Consider the following 6,000-nt stretch of genomic DNA (forward strand, 5'->3'; position numbering starts at 1 on the left):
CATGCAAACATTTGTTTGCGGAACCAGCAGTTTGACTGTTTTCTGCCGTTTAATATTCCTAGTCATTTCTCCTATAGGTAACTGAATCGGAGCTTCTAAAACAACTAGAAAACAGGCGCAGCGCCACATTTTAGAATAAGGTCAATAGAAAGCAGACTTTGTGAAATAAGAAAGCAAAATTAAGAGTCTTATTCTGATACTGAAATTGTTTGTCTATTTTTTTTTATTAAGCTAGAAACAAAAATACAACAACATGAACTAGGAGTGCATTTGCCTTATCACAGGCTGCAGTAAATTAATTATCAATACAGGCAACATGTATTAGCTAGCTTGAGCTATTAAATTATATATTAATTTATATTGTAAATGATATTGTATTAGGGCTGCAAAATGATAAATTGTATGTTAAATGTTAAACATAATCCTGTCAGCGTCTATTTGTTTAAAGCCATGCCTGAGTCCACTAGATCCATTCTGATGTGCACCCAGCTCTGTGAGCTCATAAACTCCTCCAGAAACTATACCTGGATGATGGAGGCTTTAAGCGGTGCTTCTGACTGAGCCTAGCCCAGTTTGACGAACTGTTGTCCGGTGTCGGCAGGAGGATTTTTGCTACGTCATAATCACGCCCCCACAAGAGCATGCTCCTGCTAGGTTAACGTGGCACGAATGTCTGCTGAAGTTGAGATTTTCGAATGAGTGCGAAACATGTGATACGCGTGTCAATCGTGCAAAACGCTCAACTCGGGCCACCTCATTTGCGCAAATCACATCATTTGAGGCACCTCATTTACGCGTATCGCACCACAGGATGTCTATTCAAGTGTTTGCATTGACTTAACATGTAAATCACTCATGTTTAACGCTATTCCTTCTAACGCAGCATTAGGCTACAAAACTGGGCAAATAAGGGTTTTTATGTAAGGCTAAATACAAATTAATTGCTATAATAATATTATCATACCTCTCCACGTACCCATAATGTCCTTTCTTGACCAGCAAATCAGTCAGCTTTATTGTCAGAGTGGTTGTTTTGATCAAATGGACCAAAAAAAAATAAAACTTTGTGCTTATCAGTGCAACGTGTGGAGTAGCGCTGAGCAATATGGCAAAAATGCAATCTCAATAAGTATTTTCCATCTTGAACGATTATGATATACATTTCAACATAAGATGCTTCCAGATTTAGAAGAGTAGCCCAACAATGACTGAAGTCACAAAAATTTGAGGGAACAGTAGGAATCTAAATATGAGAGACGTCCTCATATAAAATGTAATGGACATTTTCGGCCGATAAAAATTCGGTGGCCCAAAATTCAAGACGTCTCTCATATTTAGATTCCTATTGTTGCACATTTCTGCTGTGTGATTGGCTCTTAAAACAATACAGAGTTTAAAAAAAAAAGTCTAGAGCTTATCATAGTTATTGATCTAAATGTTATCGCGAATCGGTATATTATCGTTTATCGGCCCAGCCCTAGTATGGAGCAATAGTTGGACATTTTCATTTTTGTGCAATGGAGTGCGATTTTAAATTACATCAACAAACTCACAATGACTACAGTACTCAGTTTATCATCAACATTAAATTACATTCCTAATTTGCCCTACATTAATCACATGCTTTCTTTTCAAGATTTTCTATAATAAAAAAAAAAAAGAGTTTTTGATTTTGGGTGGGCCAGCCTTTAGTTTGAGTAGGCCAGTCCAACCCTGGCCGTTATATAGTCTCACTCCTGTATTACAGCTCTGGAAAGAAATAAAAAGGCTGTATGACTTCCATACAAACGTCTGTGATCAATTATAAAGCCCAAAATATGCTTCCAACAGCCTGTTTAGTTTACATTTGCAGTCGTTTGTACCTCAGACATTTCTCATCCTCCAATATTATCTCCCAAACTGGCAATGTGTATTACACCTTGCGTGTACACCATTAACAACTTGCTTCAAAGCAACATTTCTAAATGGCTTGTCTGAGGCCAAACGCATCACAGAGGTTTTGTTGTCTTTCTCATAGACGGTCACTGCCAACCAGTGTGGCTGACCAAGACTGGCAACACATAGCACGACCGCAACCAATCAGCGCCAGAGGTCTGAAGCTACTAGACAGACAACATTTCAAAAACCAGAAAAAAATAAAAAAGTCTCATTATCTGATTTCTCAGCTGTAGCTAATTTAATAACCAAATCAGAAGCAGACTGTCTCAAAGCAGGGACCATCAAAAGCATCATTGTCCTTATACGAGAGCCAAAAATCAAATACATAATGCACTTAAAAGTTGGAAAAGCCTTGCCAAAACCAGCACAGTAACAAACCCGTCCTAGTTTATTAAGTATTAAACTAGTGGCAGCCACTGTGAATAGCTCGATGCTATGTTCAATACAACTTTCAATGCTATCCCTCGGATTCTTAAAGCCTCTCTTAATTATGATGAATTAGACTATTTCGAGTAACAGCTTGCCCAGACTCACTGTTCCTTGATGTGAATAGGCTATTGACCTATAGGTAAAACAATAAATCTTGCCTTTCATAGCGCGAGGCCGCTCTCTCCACCGCATCAAATATAATTAATACACCTCTTTCTGCTATATCATTGCAATCGTTTTATTGTTATGGACCAAGGGCCTCACAAACAATCCGTCAATACATGAGCTGGTCTGAAAAATCTCCATCTTCACAATATCTGTCAGATAGCAGCAGCTCTACAGCTAGTTTCAGATGTCATACAAAACATTACAAAGCTGTATATCAGGAAAAACAGTAGCCTAGCTTGCTTTGGATATGAAGTGACGCTTGACGTGGATGGTTTGTCGTAGCGCAGACAAATATTAGTAGTGAAAAATGAGTTTCTGTGGTAACAAAAAGAAGGATGTAAACATATTCATTATCCACCTGCTGAGGCAATCACAAGAATACAATACGTGTGCTTTCTCATAAAGTCGCTTTGCTGTGACAGAAATTAAATGGAATAAATGTTTCTTGGCCAGCCACTCAATCAGTACATTTTCTACAATGCCTTCAGCCAGAATAGTCCTGTCACTGTAGTAGTTTGATTGAGTTATTTGAATTGAGGTAAAGTTGGTTTTATATTCACAATCAGACTTTCGGACTTTCTCCTTAATATTATGATATCAAAAAAATATTTTTGCAAAATCTAAATAGTGAAATCATATTAGCAGCCAATGAGCATCAAAGTAGAACATTGTTCACCGTCAAATAGTGCTAATGTAACTAGGGCTGCAACTAACGGTTATTTTAATAATTATTCTGTTGATTATTTTTTCAATTAATCGGATAAAAAAAGAGGTAAAGTTGGTTTTATATTCGCACATTCGTTCATTTAGCAGTCTCTGTATTGTTTACCATGTTACTTTGAATATTCAATTCAATATTGAAATTAGCATGCAAGTATGACTTCTAAACAACATTAACACTAATTCGCTGTGAACAATGTTGTACTTTATCAGTCATTTGCTGCTAATGATTTCACTATTTAAAATTTGCAAAGAATATTTTATATGAAATTATATTATTAATGAGAATTTATGAATATCCAAATATAAAACCAACTTTACCTCTATATTAAAAAAGCATTAATTTTATAACCGTTTATTCAAAAAAGCTCATCCCTGAGCTGTTATATTTAAAAAAAAAATAATGATAATAATCCTAATAATAACTTGTAAGGTCAACTGCAGTCTTTCACAGAGCATTCGGGATGTTCTAATCAAAATGGGTGACACGTGTTTTTAATATTTACAAGTGTCATGTTGAAACTAAAAGTACCGTTTCTGAGAAAGAACAAAACGAATGCAGTGCTTGTGTATTTGCGTCTGACAGTTCAATAAACAAGGAACTGAATAACTTACCTTTAATTCACAAGCAAGCCGTTGAGAAGAAGCTAAACTGTAAATAAATCCTCAATTCTCAGCGTAAGCATTGCGGCAGCAGGTGTTCCGTTTCAAAATGAATCCTGTTCTGAGTGAATCGGTTCGCGATTCAATGATTCAGTGAATCAGTAATAGATGACGCCACTTGGTTAATTAGTTCACACTTTTTAGTGGTGCTATAGCATTGTTGTTTTGTACCTATACCAACAAGTGGTTTTACTAATCACGAGGCATTTTACCAGAAACATACATTATTTGTCCCTGAAATAAAAACATAAATACAGTAAATAAAAAGTATTTTATCCCAAAACTTTCTAAAATGGACCGATGGTTAATTTCTTTGAAATGTTCTGTAAATGAATATGTCATTCATTTGGTTTTCAGATATTTGTTGTTTATTTAAAAATTACAAATTTTACAAATGTACAGACCATACCATTGTCCTTGTCCTCAGCCTAATTGAACCTGCAGCTTTAATATTTATTTATTTATTTATTTATTTATTTATTTATTTATTTATTTATTTATTTATTTATTTATTTATTTATTTATGTATTTAGGTAAATCTGTTATCTAGAAAAGAAAATACCTCAGAAATAGCAAGTTTAAGTTTATCATTCACACCAATTGATTTAAAACATGAAATTATAAATAAATTCTACAAATAAACACTATACAAATATATAACACAAATAATTAATAAATTAATTAATGTGGGGCAAAATGTATTTAAGGCTATGATGTAAAGAAAATGACATCATTGGATGTAGAAGCTGACAGTGATCAAGGATGCATTCCATCGTTGAATTGTATGAATTTATGTTGGTTTTTGATTATTTCGATGAAGACAAGGTCAGGTCCTGTCACATTTTTATAAGTGAAACTGTACATTTCTGGTAGAATGTCCCTAATTTGTGATTTTAAACTAGACTTTAAAGCATTTTTTTAATAAGAATTGATAGAGTATTACTACATGGAAAAAAAAAAAAAAAAAAAAAAAAAACAGCTACAGTATCTTCACTGCCTGGCTGAGATACAATATAAATTGGGTCTCAGACCAAACAAGAAGCACTGCATTAAATTATATTTTTTCGTGCCATGTCTTAAAAATAAGGAAATTAATTGTACTCTATATTTTTTATGGAATTTCGACGCTAGCCTGCTGCTAACGACAGCGTCTGTGTTCATGGTCTTCCATCTCTTTTTATGCATTAACAACCAAATGAATGCTTGTGTCTGTTTAACTGATTGTATTTTAATTACATTACAACATCGATGCTGTAAAAGGAACCTTCTGAAATTGAAAACAGTCACATAAAGCTCTCACCGGAAGTCCATCATTGGCTAAAAAACACTTGCTGTGCATAGAGCCCATTGTTCATTCATATCAATGTTTTAAATAGTTTAATGGTAAGAAAGATCATGCTTTTGAAATGCATTACATTTTGTTTTATCTTATAAGTTAATCAGTAAATGTGTTTACATGTTTATATCATACAAACTTGTATTTATAATATATTATAATAAGTTCTGTTTCATTCACTTCCTTGTCAGCTTAGTCCCTTTATTAATCTAGGGTCACCACAGCGGAATGAACCACCAACTTATCAAGCATGTTTTTACCAAGCGGATGCTCTTCCAATCGCAACAACTTATAAAAGTATAATCCTTTATTGAAAGATACCCTCCTTTTAAAGCAAACAATAGAATAGGAGGCAAATACTGTCTCTTTAAAAAGAAAACAAGGCTTGCTGCTACCTATTGATGTAAGGATTTGACATGCAGAAAGAGTCTATATTTGTAATCTAAATGTCTTTTACTATTGATTTACAAGGTCCTTTAAGTAAATGTTAAAATGTTTGCGCTCCCCTCTGCTATGTCAGGAGATTTTGATCTCAGCTTTACACACATTAGCATGCCCATGCATAAGCAAATACCTTTCTGTTTACTTTGAAAGCTCGAAAAATGCCATCCAAGCAAAATCATTAGCAACCAACGTGTGTGAGCGTGAGAGTGCATTTATGTGTGTTTGCTTAATTAATACTACAGAGATCCCAACGCTGGTCAGAGATGCTCCAGCCTTTTTAGCATTTTTTGTAAAGTTGTGCA

General features: G+C 34.4%; 1 long non-coding RNA gene across 12 annotated transcripts in view; it reads right to left on the reverse strand.

Annotated features, from left to right (window-relative positions):
• LOC141386167 (uncharacterized) overlaps positions 1-3,995 on the reverse strand; it is a 180,337-nt gene extending 176,342 nt beyond the window's left edge. For all 12 annotated transcript variants that reach the window (XR_015493099.1, XR_015493092.1, XR_015493098.1 and 9 more), the window contains exon 1: positions 3,871-3,995. This is a non-coding gene — a long non-coding RNA (uncharacterized LOC141386167). The remainder of the gene's footprint in view (positions 1-3,870) is intronic.
• Positions 3,996-6,000: the final 2,005 nt, after the last annotated feature.

Source organism: Danio rerio, chromosome 6 (genome assembly GCF_052040795.2).
Source record: "Danio rerio strain M-AB ecotype USA chromosome 6, GRCz13ab, whole genome shotgun sequence".
In the NCBI taxonomy this organism is placed as follows: domain Eukaryota; kingdom Metazoa; phylum Chordata; class Actinopteri; order Cypriniformes; family Danionidae; genus Danio; species Danio rerio.